This window comes from Rhinopithecus roxellana, chromosome 13 (assembly GCF_007565055.1).
Source record: "Rhinopithecus roxellana isolate Shanxi Qingling chromosome 13, ASM756505v1, whole genome shotgun sequence".
Lineage (NCBI taxonomy): Eukaryota > Metazoa > Chordata > Mammalia > Primates > Cercopithecidae > Rhinopithecus > Rhinopithecus roxellana.
Window position 1 is genome coordinate 35871541 of NC_044561.1, and position 20033 is coordinate 35891573.

Genomic DNA, 20033 nt, shown 5'->3' on the forward strand with positions numbered 1-20033 from the left:
AAGAGGAGTGGGGAAAGGAAATGGGGGTGGGCATGAGGACCGTGGGAAGGAAGAATGAAGGAAAGAGGGAGTGGTGAGCACAACTGAGCTGGAGCAATCCAGGAAGGCTTCTTGGAAGAGAAAGCCACAATTTTAAGAATAGTCAGGAGAGCAGCTCAGGTGTGAGGTCCTTCCCAGGAGACAGGAGAGTAAAGTATTTAAGACCACAGGCCAGGCTGGGCAAGGTGGCTCACACTTGTAATCCCAACACTTTAGGAGGCCAAGGCAGGTGGATCACTTGAGGTCAGGAGTTCAAGACCAGCCTGGCCAACATGGTGAAATCCCAGCTCTACTAAAAATACAGAAATTATCAGGGTGTAGTGGTGGGCACCTGTAAACCCAGCTACTCGGGAGGCTGAGTCTGGAGAATTGTTTGAACCCAGGAGGTGGAGGTTGCAGTGAGCAGAGATTGCACCATTGCACTCCAGCCTGGGCTACAAGAGCAAAACTTGGACTCAAAAAACAAGACCACAGGCCCTGGAGTTCAAGAGGCCTAGGTTTAAACCCCTGTGCTACCGCTTCCTGACTGGTGATCTTGGGCAAGCCACTGCTTCCCAAACTGGTGAAGTTTTCCAGCCCCCAGGTCTTGCCTGTCCTGCTCACCTGTCTGAAACAGTCATTCCTGAACCAGCCCCTGACCTCCCCAGACTGAACCAGCTGCTGATTTTGTGAAGCTCAGTGAAAAATGAAAATACTAGGCTGGGCGCTGTGGCTCACGCCTGTAATCCCAGCACTCTGGGAGACCGAGACGGACGGATCACAAGGTCAGCAGATCAAGACCATCCTGGCTAACACGGTGAAACCCCGTCTCTACTAAAAATACAAAAATTAGCCGGGCGCAGTGGCGGGCACCTGTAGTCCCAGCTACACGGGAGGCTGAGGCTCGTAGGAGAATGGTATGAACCCAGGAAGCAGAGCTTGCAGTGAGTGGAGATCGCGCCACTGCACTCCAGCCTGGGCAACAGAGTGAGACTCCATCTCAAAAAAAAAGAAAGAAAAATGAAAATACTGGACTCTGGACTCTTTTTTCAAAAATTTATTATGAATTTCAAGACAGCAATAGCAGAGCATTAAATCAAGCATGGGATCCTTCCAGGTGGGAAGCCCTGAGCGACTGTGCAGGTTACATACCCTTGAGGCTGGCCCCGTCCCTGGCCTCAGTGACCACCTGAGCCCTGTGATCTGATGTCCATATTTTCTCTGCAGTTCCTTGTTAATCACAAGCTGTCTGCCGCAGCTGCTCAGACCGTCACATCAAACGGTTGCTTCACTCACACATGTTTTTTCTTGTCTTGCCCTGGGTGGAAGGTTAGATGCGATGGACTCCAAGGGGCATCCAACAGTTAAATTTGATGTCCTTTAATTTTACGGCTCTAATATTTTTCACCAGGAAACTTCTGAGCTTCCATGACCTAAAATGCTAAGAGTTAAGGGGTCAGAGCTTCCCCTGTGCGGTCTCAAAACTGTGATGATCCCCGGGCAGTTTGGAGGTTTCAGATGAAAGAAGAAAGGTTGTTAGAATTTCATTTACTGACGTTTTGCAAATTTGAAATGTGAAATTAGTTGTGATTTTTGCAGGAATTTCTCAGTTCTTAAAGGTGCTGTGTGTACTATACAGTCCACCCATCCAAAATGGGTCCAAAGGAAACCAGATGCCATGGCTTATAACTATAATCCCAGCACTTTGGGAGGCCAAGATGGGAGGATCATCCAGCTCAGGAATTTTAGGCCAGTCTGGGCAACACAGTAAGACCCCATCTCTACCAAAAAAAAAAACAAAAAACAAAATTAGTCAGGCACGGTGGTATGCATCCGTAGTCCCAGCTACTCGGGAGGCTGAGGTGGAAGATCACTTGAGCCCAGGAGGTGTGGCTACAGTGAGCTACAATTGTACCACTGCACTCCAGCCTGGGTAACAGAGCAAGAACCTGTCTCCAAAAACAAAAAGAAAAACAATGGATTTCTCAACAGCCCTGAGCCTGGCTGGCACATTTTTACATGTTTTGCATAACCACTTGTTAACTTTGCGTTTTTCCCCCTTATTATTGTCAAGAGGCAGAATATTAGAATCAACTGTACTCATCTCTTATCTCTTCCCTGAGAACATGTGCAAGTTGCTTAATCTCTCTGGGTCTCAATTTCTTTATCTGAGAAATGGAGATTAAATGAGTTCTATGTCTTCTGGTGATCATTGCTAATTAGAAATGCTAGTGGTGCAAAAAAAAAAAAAAAGGCACAGCTGCTTTATTTTGCTCAAAATTCTGTGGGTCAAGAATGGAAGGGCTTAGCTGGGTTGTTTTTGCTTAGGGTTTTCATGCAGTTGGCCTCAGATGTCTGCTGGAGCTGCCATCATCTGATAGCTCAGCTGGGATGGGTGCAATCAAGACGGTTCACCCGCACAGCTGGCACCTGATGCCTGCCATCGGTTGGCAGCTCTGCTGGAGCTGGTGACTGAAGTGGCTATCTGCAGCATAGCAGAACCAGAGGAGCCAAGCTTATTACACGGCAGCCGGCTTCCCCTAGAACAAGCATCCCAGGAGAACCAGGAGGAAAACACTTGGCCTTGAAAATGACAAAACATCACTTCTGCTGTTTTCTATTGATTATAATCGAGCCAGTAAGTCCAGCCCACATTTAAGAGGAAGGGACATAGACCCCACCCATCAACAGGAAGAGTGTCCAAAATTGGGGTCATGTTTGAAAACCACCACAGTATTTATAAAAAGCACTTAGAGCCGGGTGTGGTGACTCACGCCTGTAATCCCAGCACTTTGGGAGGCCAAAACAGGCAGATCACCTGAGGCCAGGAGTTCAAGATCAGCCTGGCCAACATGGTGAAACCCCATCTCTACTAAAAATACAAAACAATTAGCCGGGTGTGGTGGCACGTACCTGTAATCTTAGCTACTCGGGAGGCTGAGGCAGGAGAATCACTTGAACCCGGGAGGCAGAGGTTACAGTGGCCCAAGATCATGCCATTGCACTCCAGCCTGGGCAGCAAGAGCGAAACTCTGTCTCAAAAAAAAAAAAAAAAAAAAAAAAACCACTTAGAATAGTGCCCAGCACAGAGTTGGCCCTATGTGTTCCCTGTCGTGTTAAGCCCCAAATGACAAAAATGGATGGATAAGGCAAAATGGTTGTTGAAACATCAAAGTGGGGATGAAAATATTAACAAAAATTCTATGATTCAGAATACAACACAATCATAAGTGGTAAGTAGGATTTTTATATGCCTGTGGAATGTGCTGGTTCGGAAATGTATGATTTTGCACAAACAAAGAAGAAAAGTAAAAATAGAAAGTGCAACCCTAAATACCTGAAAGAGGAGACGCATCATACCTCTGGCCAGTGTGGGCTCTCTTATCTCAGGTGGCTGGTGGTGGCTGGAAGCCTTTGAAATGTTTTCATCTTTCCCCTACAAAACAAGGTATCACTCCAGGGAACCACTGGAATTTTTTTAGAACAAGCACAAAATAAAACTTTCCAGTACAAAATTGATGACTTCCATCACTAAAGGCAGAGAAGCGACCAAAAGCACAGAGGTATTATTCAAAGTGGTGTGCCATGTAGAAAAGCCAGGTACAAGCCATTCTATTGCCAAGACAGTTATAAAGCTAGTCACACAATGAGTGACAAGTCAGAGAAAACAGGTTAGGCTATTGGCAAGTAACATTACTGGTGGAGGGGCGCTTGAAATTCATGGCAAACAATATGGAAGGTCCATAATTGTCACATGTGCATGCCAGCAGATATTTCACTAGCAGATGAGCAAAGCTGCTGGTGAACAGGACATATTAGACTTGGGTGGCAGGCACATCCCCCGTCTTTCTCTTAGCGAACCCACCTTTCTCTTAATGGAACCCTCAAGGAGGCAGTGCACCCTGTTCTAAGCCGGTCTTGAGATCCTGGTTTCTGATTTCCCAGCCTCCCTTGCAGCTAAGGATACCCATGTGACCCAGTCTGACCAATGAGATCTAACCAAAAAGCAGCTGGTGCGTTTCTAAAGAAGTTTTTTCCTTTTCTTTTAAAAGACATGAGACACAACCAGTGGGGCCCCACCTTTCTTCCACCTTCTTCCTGCTTGGAATGCTGGTGGTGATGCCGGAGCCCACTGAGGAAACCGTCTTGTCCCACCTTGAAGCTTGTTGTCATGTGAAGAAGCCCCAACCCCTGCAGCAGAAACACACCTCCTCTGCCCCAAAATTTCCTACCACTCTTCCCCATCTTTACTCAAGACATCCATGACCTTGCTTCCCATTTCACTGAGGGAGCAGAAATTATCCAAAGAGGCTCCACCAACACCTACACTCCTCTTTCCGAGGCTGACTCGTCAATTCTGCCCCTCACCAAAGTCCACCTCCTCTGTGCCCTATACCCAGCCCTCTTACTTCCTTAAGGAGGGCACTCCTGCAGTGTGTACCCCTCTTTCTCCTCTTTCTCCTGCATTTTCATTTTTCTTTTTTTGAGACAGGGTCTCTGATGCCCAGGCTGGAGTGCAGTGGCACCATCATGTCTCATTATAGCCTTGAACTCCTGGTCCTGGGCTCAAGTGATCCTCCCACCTCAGCCTCCCAAGTAGCTGGGACTACAGGTGTATGCCACCATACCTGGCTAATTTTTTTTTTTTTTTTTTTCCCTGTAGAGACAGGGTTTTGCCATGTTGCCCAGGTTGGTCTCAAACTCCTGGGCTTAAGTGATTTGCCTCAGTCTCCCAGGTAGCTGGGACTACAGGCATGAGCCCTGTGCCCAACCGTCCTGCATTTTCATTTTTCCTTCTCCAGGAGGGATCATTCCCATCATAACCACGTGCATGTACTGCCATTTCTCCATCTTAAAAACCTGTCTCATGCACACCTATAGCCCCAGCTACTCAGGAGGCTGAGGCAGGAGAATCACTTGAACCTAGGAGACAGAGGTTGCAGTGAGCCGTGAGCTGAGATTGAGCCACTGCACTCCAGCCTGCTGACAGAGCAAGACTCCGTCAAAAAAAAGAAAAGAAAAAAAAAAAACCTGTCTCAACAGCACATCCCCAGTTCTCTCCTTTCCTTAATAGAAAGAAGATACATCCAAAGAGCTGCCTTTTATTTTCACCCCAATTCCTATGCATTAGGTACTAGACTCCCCAGGCTTTGCCCTTCCTTGTCACTGATATGACTTTGTCAAGGTCTCCAGGGACTTCAACGGCCAGACATTCACCCTGCCTCTCTCTGACGCACTCATCAGCTACAACAGACTCAGCTGGTCACTCCCTCCTCCTTGAAACGCTCTCCTTCTGGCTTCCAGGACACCAGGTTCTCCTCTCACTTGAATGTAAGCTCTGGGAGAAACAGGATGTTTGTCATCTTGCCCACTACTGTATCCTCACCACCTAAAACAGTGCTTAGCAACAGTGGGGGCTCATCTCTCTTCATTTAATTCATGAAGAGCCTGCTGGTTGTCCCTCAATATCCACTATCCCTTTCTTCTACAGTAATATTAATAGTTTTAGCTGAGTCCATGGCTGCCTAGATAAAGACTACATTTCCCAGCTTACCATGCACATGGGCATGGCCACATGACTGGATTCCGGCCAACGAAATGAGGGCAGAAATGAGCTGTGCAATTTCCTGTTCAAGCCCGCCAAAGAAAAGGTGCATTCTTCCCTTTGTTTTTCTGCCCTTTCCATGGGCTGAAATGCAGATGTGACGGCAGGAGCTGCAGCAGCCATCGTAAACCAGATGGTGAAGCCACCTGCAGATTGAGGAAAATGGGTAATAAAAGGGGCATCCGCTCAGCATTGGTCACATTATGTTCAGATTGTCACTGACAGAGAAGTAAATGTCTATCTTATTCAAATCATGGCGATTTTGACTTTTGTTACAGCAGACAGACCTGTACTCTGAGGAATGCACTGTTATTTATTAAACCAATTGTAGTTTGATTTTCCATAACTTGCATCTTGATCCATCCATCCAGGAGGGAAATGGGTACCACTATGTATTTGAGTCCTGTTCATCACGTAACAGTGATGCTGCAAGGGAGGATGTTTACAGGGTAAGTTAATGAATACTTTGTGAGCTGGAAAGGGACTCTGGGAACCGGACCGGCAGAGTGCCCACCATGTGGGCTGCCAGGAAGGGCACCGCTATGTGGATGGAGGCACCTGCTCCAGAATGCCAGCACTCGGCACTTATTCACAGCGAGCAGCTGGTGGGCAACAATGTGCCTCCCAATCTTCATGCAGCACAGAGAGAAACTGAGAACATTACAATTAAACCCAGGCCACTGAGTGGACGTCGTTTTAGCCAGCTGTCAGAAGAGATGGGCAGAACAAAACTGCTTTTCCAACCTGAGCAACTCTCACTGTGGAATAAATGTGCATGTCAAGTTTTTTGAAATGGGGGGCAAGATTTTTTCAATCTTTTTAATCTTGCTTTTTAAAAAAATTTTTAATTTTTTTGTTTTGTTATTTTATTTTATTTTATTTTATTTTGAGACAGAGTCTTACTCTGTCACCCAGGCTGGAGTGCAGTGGTGCAATCTTGGGTCACAGCAACCTCTACCTCCCAGGTTCAAGCAATTCTCGTGCCTCAGCCTCCCGAGTAACTGGGATTACAGACATGTGCTAATTTTTGTTTGTTTTTGTTTTTGTTTTTAGTAGAGACAGGATTTTGCCACGTTGGCCAGGCTGGTTTTGAACTCCTGACCTCAAGTGATCCACCCACCTCAGCCTCCCAAAGTGCTGGGATTACAGGCATGAGCCACCACACCCAACCTAAATATTTTTTTAATTTTTTAAATCTTGCTCTACCAGGCACCATGGCTCACACCTGTATTCTTAGCACTTTGGGAGACCAAGGCGGGAGGATCACTTGAACCCAGGAGTTCAAGGCTTTGGTGAGCTATGACCACATCACTGTACTCCAGCCTGGGCTAGAGTGAAACCTGTCTCAAAAAAAAAAACCAAAAGTCTCTGTATGATACAATAATGCCATTGAAAACCATTCCTTTGATTTTAAGAAACATGACTCAAGGACACAATCAGCATCTTGAATATCCTGCCTCTGTCGCCTTGAAGCTAAAGCACAATTTTCACATTTGATCAACTGTGGGGCAAACTTCTTGACCCCCGACAGCCTGACTCCATCCCAGTACTGGCTGTTTTTGTCCACTGCTCAGGGGAAGAAATCAATGACACAGCAACGAACCTCTTAAAAACCACATCCAAATACTGCTGTCAAACAAGAAGGAATCCTCTCGAGTGTGAAATATTAAATACAGCCAAAGCAGGGTCCGGGCCATTTGTCTGGACAACTTGCCAGTTCTTGAGTGTGCTTTGTGGGATGTCTCCTCTTCTGACGGGTACTGGAAGGACGCTTCCATGAGAAATCACCTTTTTGTCACTTCTGAGGCTGTGTCTAATCCGCAAATCCCAGAACAGGCATTTTCGGGCGCCATCGCTGACCACCTGCAGCCTAGCAAGGGGCTATTGGCTTTGGGGAGATGAAGAGTATGAGGAAAGAAGCTGCCTGGATAGGAAACATGAACTGCTGGCCGAATCAGCTTGCCATGGTGCCAGCCAGACCATTTGTCCACTCAGCAAACAATGATTAAGGATCTACCGTGTGTTGGGAACACAGAGCCTGGAGGCACGATGGTGAACAGAAAAAAAAAAAAAAAAAAAAAGACAGAAGGATTGTAAACAGAATCATCAATCTCAGTGACACAAAACCTTGTTTAAAAAATTGTGATAAAGGGTTGGGCGTGGTGGCTCACACCCATAATCCCGGCACTTTGGGAGACCAAGGTGGGCCGACTGCTTGAGCCCAAGAGTACAAGACCAGCCTGGGCAACATGGTGAAACCCCGTCTCTACAAAAAAAATACAAAAATTAGCCAGGCATGGTGGTGGGTGTCTGTAATCCCAGCTAATCCCAGCTACTTGGGAGGCTGAAGTTGGAGGATGACTTGAGTCCAGGAGGCAGAGATTGCAGTGAGCCAAAGATTGTGCCACTCCACTCCAGCCTGAGTGATAGAGCCAGACCTTGTCTGAAAACAAAACACAAGCAAAAAAAAATTGTGACCGAATATACACAATGTAAAGCTTACCATTTTTAATCTTTGTATTTATTTATTTTTATTTTCATTTATTTATTTATTTTTTGAGATGAAGTCTCGCTCTGTCACCCAGGCTGGAGTGCAATGGTGTGATCTTGGCTCACTGCAACCTCCACCTCCTGGGTTCAAGCGATTATCTTGCCTCAGCCTTCTGAGTAGCTGGGATAACAGGCGTGTGCCACCAGCCCAGCTAATTTTTGTATTTTTAGCAGAGACAAGGTTTCACCATGTTGGTCAGGCTGGTCTCAAACTCCTGACCTCAGGTGATCCACCTACCTTGGCCTCCCAAAGTGCTACTGGGATTACAGGCATGAGCCACTGCCCTCGGCCAATTTTCATCATTTTTAAATGCACAGTTCACTGGCATTTAGTACATTCGTGTTGTTGTACAAACATCATCACTGTGCCTTTCCACGCCTTTTTCATCATCCCCAACATAAACTCTGTTCCCACTCAATGATAACTCCCCAATTCTCCCTCCCCACCGCCCCTGGTAACCTCTGTTCAACTATCTCTATGAATTTCACCATTCCAGGTACTTTCTATGCATGAAATCATACAATATTTGTCCTTTTTTTTCTTTTTTTTTTTTTTTCTTTGAGATGGAGTCCCACTCTATCACCCAAGCTGGAGTGCAGTGGCACGATCTCGGCTCACCGCAAGCTCCGCCTCTTGGGTTCGAACGATTCTCCTGCCTCAGCCTCCTGAGTAGCTGGGATTACAGGCACCTACCACCACACCTGGCTAATTTTTGTATTTTTAGTAGAGACAGGGTTTCGCCATGTTGGTCAGGCTGATTTCGAACCCCTGACCTCAAGTGATCCACCTGCCTTGGCCTTCCAAAGTGCTCGGATTATAGGCATGAGCCACTGCACCTGGTCAATATTTGTCCTTTTATGTCCAGTTTCTTCCACTTAGCATATTTTCGAGGTTCACTCATGTTGTAGCATGCATCAGATTTTCCTTTTTAAGGCTAAATAATACTCCACTGCATGTCTACACCACATTTTGTTAGTCCGCCCTGTGTTGATGAGTATTTGGGCTGTTTCTACCTTTGGCTATTGTGAACAAGGCTGCCACAAACATGGGTGGACATGTATCTGTTTCAGTCCCTGCTCCTAGTCCCTTAAGTTACATGTCTAGGAGTGGGACTGCAGGATCACATGGTGATTCTATATTTAACTTTTTTTTTTTTTTTTTTTTTTTGAGATGGAGTCTTGCTCTGTCGCCCAGGCTGGAGTGCAGTGGCATGGTCTCGGCTCACTGCAACCTCCGCCTCCCGGGTTCAGGCAATTCTCCTGCCTCAGCCTCCCGAGTAGCTGGGATTACAGGCACCCACCACCACGCCTGGCTAATTTTTGTATTTTTAGTAGAGACAGGGTCTCGCCATGTTAGCCAGCCTGGTCTTGAACTCCTGACCGCAAGTGATCCACCCCCCAGGCCTCCCGATGTGCTGGGATTACAGACGTGAGCCGCCGCACCCAGCCGTATATTTAACTTTTTAAGAAACTGTTAAACTGCTAAACTGTCTTCCACAGCAGTTGCACCCTCTACATTGTGTTTTGTTTGTTTGTTTGTTTTTGTTTTGTTTTGTTTTTTTGAGATGGAGCATTGCTCTGTCGCCCAGCCTGGAGTGCAGTGGCCTGATCTGGGCTCACTGCAAGCTCTGCCTCCTCGGTTCACGCCATTCTCCTGCCTCAGTCTCCCAAGTAGCTGGGACTGCAGGTGTCCACCACCATGCTCAGCTGATTTTTTTGTATTTTTAGTAGAGACGGGGTATCACCGTGTTAGCCAGGATGGTCTCGATCTCCTGATCTTGTGATCCAATCACCCCAAACTGCCTCTCTACATGCACAAGCCTTCTCTGAGGATTCTGAAGGTGAGACGTGGGAAGGGACTGACACACACTCCACAGAATCGGAGGTTTCCAAGTCCTCTCAGGGACGGCACCACCATCAGTATCCCTCTTTCTAGCCCCCTCAAGCTGTCTCTGGGTCCCCCTTCCTTCTGCCCAGATCCCTACAGCACCCACCCCACCCTCTGCAGCAATAAATTTCTCTTCCTTCTGGAAAGCAGTGGCTGACATGCCCAACCCACCATGGCAGCCTCCACGGAAGGCTGGGCTCTCTCACTCCTCGTGAGCAGTCAGGGCTGCTAAGAACAACATTTTTCCCCTTTGTCACATAGAGTAATAGACTCTTGAAAAATCACATTCTGGGAGGCTCATGGCTGAATCTTACAATCTGAGACTCTCCATCAAAGAACCTCAGAGCCACCGACTAATAGAATCTCGAAGTCAGTGACCGGAGAATCCTACGATGCTGCACTCTCTCCATCACCGACTGGACAACAGCTGGTGTCACACAGCAGGGCAGGCAGGGAGGCTGAGGGATGGCAGAGGCAAGAAAACCTTGGGGTACAGAGGACAGGGTGGGGTGCTGGAAAGAGGCCCAGCCTGTTGTCATGCTGGAGGAAGCAGTTGGTGGGTGAGGCCTGGCTTTGTTACTGATGGTTTTTAATTATGTAAATCAGCCCAGGGCCTGCGCCTGGCACAGGCTTGGCATTCATCAGCTGGCAGCAGAATTAATCAATAAATAACCAGCTGGATGGGCCTTAGCATGAACACCCAGCCACGCCCCCACCACTCCTCCAGAGGGGTCCTCCCAGGTAGGCAGGGGAGGAGCTACATGGAAGCTGCCACTCCCGGCTGTCAGTGCAGTTGCACACATGTACACACACGCACACACACGCACGCACATGTACCACACATGAATCAGCAGCTTGGACTCGCTGTGCATATGCACAGGTGAATACACCTGCACATACAGAGAGGCGTGGCATGCAAAGCATGCACTGAGACCCTGCACCCCCGCAGCCCAGCACACATGCATGAATACAGCCATAAGAGGCGAGGGCCTCGTTACAGCCTTACATTTCTCAGCTCACAGCCATACCATTCCCCTCTACAACCCACCCTGGGAGGCTGCCTGGGCTGGGCTGGGCTGAAGCCCTCATTTTACAGATGAGGAAACTGAGATCTAGAGAAGGGACTTGCCCAGGGTCCTCTCCAGGGGTCCTTCCTCCCTACCCACCTCACTCCAAGGTACAAAGGTGCTGCAGGCCCAAGAGAACTGAGGAAGGAAAGAGGGGGGCACAGGTGCTGGTGGCCCCAAAGCTTCTGAGGCAAGGTCTCCTCCCTGAAAGCAGGGCCCTTGGTGACCTGGCAGAGAACAGGGCAGGGCAGGTGACCCAGTGGGGGAACAGGTGGGGGCCGGGCAGGAGCAGGCAGTGGAGCTGGGCGCCAAGGCCCTCTCCACTCTCCAGGGAGCCGTGATGGATGGCTGCCTCCCAGCCTGCGTGCTCACTCCTGCTCCTGGGGCTGCCCAATAAATCAACTCCCTCGTCTCTGCCGTGGCTGTTCCTTGATCACTTTTCAGCATCGACGGGAGACGGGGAAGTTCACCATCCCTAGCAGCAGGAGGGGGCTAGCAGAGAGGATCATAAAATTAATAGAAAGATTTTCTCGTCCCCTTTTTGCCTTCTCTCTGCTTCCAGCTTTCTGCCAGCCTCTACCCCTCTCTGGCTGGGGCTCACTAAATACTGAGTGAGGAAAGAGGACCTGAGGCATGGATGAAACTCCGAGACATCTAGCACTGTGTGTCTCTGTCACAGCCTCAGCCATGGGGTTTCCTAGCAGCCCCCAAAGACCAGGAGAGGAAGCAGGAGGTGCCCTTCCTTGTCCGAGCAGATCTCAAGTAGCTCTGGAAGGAGGCCAGGAAAGGGCCTTGAGCACCAGGGACTCCTTTTAGAGACCAGCCTTTTGGAGTCCCCCGCCCCTTGGAGAAGCCGATGAAGGCTGTGGGTGTCTATGAAGGCCCTGGGAATGTGACACCACACAGCGCAGTAGTTAGCAGTTCAGCCTCTGGGCCCAGCCTCCCCAGTCCAAGTTCAGGTTCTGCCACTTAGTAGCTGTTTCACCATGGGCAAGCTGCTTCCCCTCTCTGTGCCTCAGTTTCCTCATGTGCAAAGCAGGGTGAGTTACAGGACCTGCATCCTAATCGATAGATACATATTCTTTAGAAGAGTCACTGGGAGGCTGGGTGCGGTGGCTCAAGCCTGTAATCCCAGCACTTTGGGAGGCCGAGGCGGGCGGATCACAAGGTCAGGAGATCGAGACCATCCTGGCTAACACGGTGAAACCCCGTCTCTACTAAAAAAATACAAAAAACTAGCCGGGCGAGGTGGCGGGCGCCTGTAGTCCCAGCTACTCGGGAGGCTGAGGCAGGAGAATGGCGTGAACCCGGGAGGCGGAGCTTGCAGTGAGCTGAGATCTGGCCAGTGTACTCCAGCTTGGGTGACAGAGCGAGACTCTGTCTCAAAAAAAAAAAAAAAAGAAGAAGAAGAGTCACTGGGGATTATAGAGTTAAATGCTCTAAATATTATCAAGCGTTATCATTATTAAAGATACTGGCTCTCAGACCTTCGTGTGTATTCGCTGGAGGCTTTTCAAACCCTGTTTGCTGCCCCCTGAGTTCCTGTCTCAGTAGGCCTGGGGAAGGGCCCGAGGTTGCATTTGTAACAAGTTACTGACTGATGCTCAAACACTGGCGGGCCACACTCAGAACCCACTACAGCCCGTGTTGGTGTCACTGATCCAGCTCAGCCTCCTCAGCACTCTACATCTTAAGAGCTAAGGCCCAGAAAGGTAAGCTTGTGTCCAGGGCCATACCCAGTGAGGGTGGCCTAGGCCTCAGTCTACCAGGCAGAGGGGTTCTCAGCAGGAAGTCAGAGGAGGGGACCTGGAGGTGGAGGCGGCTCTGTCACAGCCACCACCCGCCCTCCTTCCTCCCCCATTCACCCCTAACAGCTCCAAGAGCAAAGAGGCAGAATTTGCCTTCCTGGCCAGAGGTAATCTTTTAATCTCTTTGGCTTTAATCTTGCAGCATAAACCCAAATCTGTACAGGGGAAGGAAGAGGGTGGGAGATACAGATCTCCTGTCCTGGGAAGGGGGTAATCTAGGCTTTGCCTTTCACTTTGCCACAGATCTCCCATACCATCTCCACCTTCCCCACTCCTGCTTCTGGGAGCACTGGGCTGGGAGGCAGATCTAATAGGGCATGAAGAGGCAGACAGAGCAGCCAGATGGGGTGAGGCAAGGGAGAGTCACTTGTTAAAAGCACTTCACTTTGATAGGCAAAGCTTTCTTAAACAAGACATGAAAAGCATTAGACATAAAAGGAAAAAAATTACAAATTGGGCTTCCTTACAATGAAAAACTTATGTGCAGCAAAATATACCATCAAGAGAAAGAAAAATCAATCCACACATGCAGAAAAGGTATCTCAATACATATATGTGACAAAGGACTAGTAGCCAGCATAAGTAAAGGACTCCTACAAATCAATAAGAAAAGAAAATAATTTTTAAGTGGGCAAAAGATATGAACAGGCACTTCACAAAAGAGAATATCAAAATGCTCAACATATACTTGAAAAAGACACCAGCCATGAGCAAGCAGCAGAGATACACAACTTGAAATTACCTCAAGCTGTCATTCACACTCGCCAGACTGGCAACATTTAAAAGAACAAAAACATCAAACGTTGGAAGGATGAGGATCAACTTTCTTATACAGTGAGTGGGAGTGTAAATGGTTCAGCCACTTTGAAAAACTGTTTGGCAATTTCTTCCTGCTATGGTTTGAAGGTATGTGTCCCCTCCAAAATTCATGTTGAAACTTACTTGTCAATGTGAGAGGACTAAGAAATGAGATCTTTAGGAGGTAATGAAGCCATGAGGGTGGAACCCTTCTGGATGGGAATCATGGTTTTATACAGGAGGTTCAAGGGAACTGTTCATCCCTTTTTGTCCCTTCCACCATGTGAGCATGGAATAAGAAATCCCAGGCCCTCAGCAGACACTGAATTTGCAGGCATCTTGATCTTGGACTTCCCAGCCTCCAGAACCATGGGAAATCTATTTCTCTTATATGAATGACCCAGTCTCAGGTATTTTGTTGTAGCAAGAGGAAGGGACTAAGACACTTAAAAAACTAAATAAACATCTATTCTACAACCTGATCATTCCATTCCTAGGTATTTACACAAGATAAATGAAAGCAGGCAGACACTGGCTCACACCTGTAACCCCAATACTTTGAGAGGTCAAGGCAGGAGGCTCACTTAAGGCCAGGTGTTTGAAACCAGCCTAGTCAACAGAGTAAAACCCCATCTCCACAAAAGAAACGTAAAAAAAAAAAATTAGCTGGGTGTGGTAGCATGCACCTGTAGTTCCAGCTACTCAGGAGGCTGAGGTGGGAGGATCATTTGAGCCCAGGAGGTCGAGGCTGCAGTGAGCCAAGATTGTGCCACTTGCCACTGCACTCCAGCCTGGGAGGCAATAGAGTGAGACCTTGCCTCAAAAAAAAAAGAAAAGAAAAAACAGAAGAAAAGAAGAAATGAAAGCTTACATGTATACAATGAATGCAAATTCTCACGGCTAATTTTAGTCCCAAACAGAAAACAGCCCAAATGTCCATCAACACGTGAGTGAATAAACAATTCTGGTCTATCGCCACAGTGGAGTTCCACTCAGCGATAAAAAAGGATCGATTCCTGACATACGAACCACAACCCAGATGAATCTCACAAGGCTTATGCTAAGTCCAAGAAGCAAGAGAACGCACTTTAGGAATCTATTTGAGGTATAAGAACAGGAAAAAACCATTTCTAGCAATAGGGGTTAGAAAAGTGGTTACCTTTGTGGAACGGGAGGTCAGTGACTGGGAAGGGACACAAAAGGACCTTTTGGGGGTTTTGTTTTCGTTTTTTGGTTTTTTGAGGTGGAGTTTCCTTCTTGTTGCCCAGGCTGGAGTGCAATGGCAGGATCTCGGCTCACTGCAACCTCTGCCTCCTGGGTTCAAGCGATTCTCCTGCTTCAGCCTCCCAAGTAGCTGGGATTACAGACGCGCAGCTAATTTTTTGTAGTTTTAGTAGAGACGGGGGTTTCACCATGTTGGCCAGGCTGGTCTTGAACTCTTAACCTCAGGTGAGCCACCTGCCTCAGCCTCTACAAGTACTGGGATTATAGGCGTGAGCCACCGCGCCTGGCCAAAAGAGACCTTTTTGGAAAGCTGGGCATGTTTGATAAATGTATGTATATCAACAAACTAAACACTTAAAACCCATGCACTTTCTTTGCTTTTCTGTATGTAAACTATACTGTTTTTTTTTTAAGTTAAAGTAAAAAAGAAAAGGTACCACATTAGGAAATGCACTCAGGCCATCCCCAACCCCCTCAGGAATGAAGGACGCAGGGACCCAGCCCAGCTCTGCCACCATGTGCCTTCCACCTCATTCTTTAGCCTCCCTCAGCCTCTGCACCTGCACAGTCTTCCCATCTGTAAAATGGGGATGACAATCTCTGCCCACCATACCCAATGTGGAGAGGACCAATGGGAAAATGGAGGCGAATGTTCCTTCCTGATTAAATGTTCCCTTTCATTGTCACAACCCTCGTGACGCTTTCCCGGGGCCCAGCAGAAAGGGTGAGGAACCAGGACCATGGGCTTGGTCACTGGCCCTGCCGCAGAATCTCAGGAGGCCGTTCCAGGAGGCCTGTCATCTGCGGGTCACCACATCCGCAGGACCCTGGGGTGCCTCTATCCTGCCCTCCCAGATGGGCCACCCAGACCTCCCAACTCAGAGCGATGCCTGCAGTGCCAGATGACTCTACTGCCACTATGGCCACAGTTCCTCTCAGAACATACCTGCAAGGCACAGCCCCGTGCCTGGCAGCCTTCTCCTTCTCTCCTTAGACCTCTTCATGACTGTCCACAGAACCTCCCTCCCCAAGGCTGGAACTGCCACAGGATACTAAGGGAGAAATAAAATCCCGAACTCATAATCAGCTGACGAGGCGGGTTTCCAGTGCTTGGCTGTGGGACTCCTTTCCCCTCACCTGTCTGGCTGTTTGGGCTGAAGCGGTCACAGAGCTTGGACAAACAGACAGGTTGCACCTTGGGATGCACAGGAGTCTACTGCTTGCTGTGGCAGAGACTGTGGGATGCCCCTACCATATCCTGTCTCCCACTTGCCTTTACAACAAACACTTGGATGGCAATGTGCCTGGCCAAAAGGTTCTGTTTCTCAGCCTCCCTTGCAGCTAGGAGTGGCCAATGAGGGCCAAGTGTAAGTTATCAAGTAGGACAGAAAGCAACATTGGGCTAGTGTGTGCCCACTCCCTGCTGAAAGTTAGATGTGATGATGGAGGCCCAGCAGCCATCTTGGAACATGAGGTGACCTTGAGGATGGAAGCTGGCTGCTAAGGTGGGTGGGACTGAAAGAGAGGAGCCTGGGTCCTCGAAAACACCATTGGGGCCCCCACCAACCCAGGACGCCTACCCCCTGACCTGTGTTAGGTGAGAGAGTGGGAAGTCTGGATATGGTTTAAACCACTCTTATCAATATTTCCAGCCTCTGCTCAGCAATAGGAAATAAGCCCTGACTGATACACAAACCCTGTGAGGTAGGTATTGCTGTGCCCCTGCCTCTCACACCCCCATTTTACAGATGCACCCCCAGCCTCCCTGCCTTCCTCTATGATGTCCACGATGCCCAAAAGACCAGTGTTCCATTCCCAGTCCCGCGACACTGTGAGTCAGCCTCTGCTGGACCTGGAGCGGGTCTCACGGCTGCAATGTCAACGGTGCTCCACGCAGACGGCTGCGGCTCGAGCTGGTGATACGAGCACTGTTGAGAAAGCAAAATGCTGTCATGGACAGCGTGCCCTGCTGTAGAGATCAAGGGGAAGCCGGAGAATATTTACAAACCACAGAGAACAGACACATGAAGCAAATACCAGTTGGGTATAGTAAAAGCGTCTTTTAAACCTGTCCTCCTCTTTCTCTGCCATATGAAATCAAGTCATTGGCAAGAAGCTCCCCGGTAAGACTAAGGTTTGCGGTTCTGCTGCAGGAAACACCGTGAATTCCACACCGTGACCATGTGTGGGGCTGCCCTGCAATGCAGGGCACAGTGGCTGGGTGCTTGGCAAGGACCCTAGACAGCCTGGGCTCACATCCCTGCTCCGTGAACTGGTTAATCTCAGAGTAAATTACTTTACTTCTTTGTGCCTTAGTTTCTTCATCTGTGAAATGGGCAACAGAGGGCGGCTGATCTGGGAAGAGCTGCTACACAGGAGAGGCCATTAAGGATCAGCACCATTCTCGGGTTCACGGTGAGAACCTAATTTCCTTATTGTCTGTTTGTTATAGGAAACTGAATTTACTCACCAGTGTTGGAACATTCCATCCGCTGAGTCACACTCACTTCTCTTATCATTATTAACCCCACGTAGGGGCTCCTGGCGCCAGGAGGAGCCACCCAAAGCTGTTCGTCTTGGTGAGGCTGATGCAAGTATAAGTGGTGATTATAAGTGATTCATTTGTCAAACGCAAGGTCAAGGGTCCCAATTTGTACATGTCACTAAGGCAGCATCAAGAAGCTCCCCACATCCCAAACTGTCTCCCCTCTGACACTAGTGGAAATTTCACCATCAGAGCCAGAGAACTCCGAGGAGGAGAAGCGATTTCAGAGCACAGCGTCTTAGAGTAAATGCACGTATCGAGATCAGCTGCGGTGGGGGCGGGGCAGGGGACGCGAATCATGGCAAGAAAAGGGAGGGAAGGCCACGGGCAAGTATTTGGACACTCTCAGGGTGGTTGAGGATTCCGCAGTCACTAAAGGCGTGCGCGCGCGCGCACACACACACACACACACACACACACGCTGGTAATCGCTTTACCCCAGTAGTAGAGGCTTAAGCCTCTATCTAGGCTAGCCCCACCCCCGCCCCCAGCTGCATTAGCCACCTCTGTCCCAAGGCAGGATCCCGAGAGATTCAGCAAGGAAACCCTGCAGGGCTGGAAGCCGAATGCAACAGTTAGCAGCCACCAGTGGTCACAACAACTCACACGCATACACACTCATGCACTCATACACACAGACAACACACTAGACTCAGACACCTACCGAGCTGTCCTCCCAAAGTCGCGACAAATTCAGAGAGATGTCCACAGAATTGTCCTATCCCAGAGAAAGCCGCAGAAACACAAGAAGCTGGGCACCGAGATGCTCACACTCTGCCCCCCGGATCTCTCTGCCTGGGTGCCCCCATTCCTGCCCCTGGATAGACATTCTGCCCCTGGGAGCCAACCCCAGTCAGGGTTTCCTCTCCCCACCTCTCCTTTCCCAGGTACGCAGGCCCCCAGTACATTCTCGCCTCCCGTACCTCCATTCGTGCCCCTCCTTGCCCAGGGACTGTGAGAACCCAATAACAAGGACAGTCTGCCATTTTCCTGCGACCTCCCCAGCCCCCATGGCAGGAGCCGCAAACCTCCCCCAACCCTTCTCAGGGTTCACGCCTCATTCCAGCTCCTCAGAGAAGCTGGCGGCTCTTCTCATTTTCCAGTGAGTGTGTGAAAATACAGATTAGACCAATTAGGGAAAAGCCATCAGAGGGCAAGGCCAGAACCACCACTGCACCTAATCGTCAGGTCCAGCAACGCACGATGAGGCAGACTCACAGATTACAAATGCACACAAATTCCGGAGCAGGAAGGGGGTGGCGGGAGGGGGGCGGGCGAGCTGCATTTTAGATTCCCTTGTTTTTGTTTAGACGGCTCTCCCCTGTTGGCAACACACTTCCGTGTTCATGCTCCCAGGAGAAACAGGTAGGGTGGGAATGATTTCAGTCCCATCTTGCAGAAGGGGAACATGAGGCCCAAGGGACTGGTAAAGGACAGTTGCAGAAGGCCCAGGCCACCTGGACTGGTCTTCTCCTGGCTGGGCTGGAGGTGGGATTAGGGGGGCCCATCCCCAGGAGAGCCCCCATTGGCCCGAAGTCCTGCTCTCTGGCCCACTCCTCTCCCTACAAAGAACCAGCATGTGCCCGAGAGGCAACCTTGTCCTTCACCAAACGGCAGGATTATTTAACTGATGGCTGCTGTCCCCCAGATGTTCATGTTTGTTAAGTCTGGTAAGGAGATGTGCTGTGTGCTTTTCTTCCCCCTGGCTGGGGAGGATTTTCTCAGAATCTGAGTGCAAGGGGCCCACTTTCATGCCCTTTTATCCCATAAGGCCCCTCCCAAGCCTGGCCTGGTACCCCCCAGCGGCACCCCAATCATCTTAACCTTCCAGCCAGGCCTGCCTTGCCCTGGCCCAGGTGAGAAGCCAGTGGTGATGCATGAGTGCCCCCTGCTGGTGATGTTCTGCACTGTCCACTGGGACTCCAAGCCCGGATCCAGCCAGGTAGCAGCATTCCCCACACACACCTCCAGGACTGCCTGGCTGGAGGGAAGGAAAGGGTGGGCACCTGTGGGAGGAGCACAGCGCTCTAAGACTGTGTTTCCTAAAGGCCCGAAGAAGCTAGGAACAGCTCCATTCCTGTTCCAGCAGCAGGGAGTGTGACTGTGGGTGGCAGGTAGACACTGAGCATTTTCCAGCAGGGGGCAGGGGAGGGTGCCTGTCATTGAGTATGAACTGCCAGAGAGACTCAGGATATGTGGGATGGATGAAGGAAGGAATGAGTGAATGAGGAATGAATGAACTCATTATTTCCTAAAAGGTCGTGTGAATAACACTAGTAAACGATCAGGGTAATTTTTAGATAATAGCGATGAACTTCTGTAAGAGTCATGTATCTATTTTGATTGTATCTGACCCATCACATTCATTAATATTTAAAACAAATGTCTTTAGATACAAAAGCGTCCGTGTAAAGAAAGACATTAGGTAAATAACATGTATGTACTCTCAGCTCCTAGCATAGGTATTCAATAAATGCTAGTAATGAATGAACAAAGAAGAAACAAATGCATGTACAGCTGACAAGGCAGC

The 20033-nt window shown here is 49.0% G+C and overlaps 1 long non-coding RNA gene across 1 annotated transcript; it reads right to left on the reverse strand.

Moving 5' to 3' along the window:
- Positions 1–1096: 1096 nt before the first annotated feature.
- LOC115892868 lies at positions 1097–16221 on the reverse strand. Its single transcript, XR_004052767.1, has 5 exons — positions 16096–16221; positions 7227–7661; positions 5573–5769; positions 3379–3454; positions 1097–1799 (listed from the first exon to the last, which is right to left on the reverse strand). It is a non-coding gene; the product is annotated as an uncharacterized LOC115892868 (long non-coding RNA).
- Positions 16222–20033: the final 3812 nt, after the last annotated feature.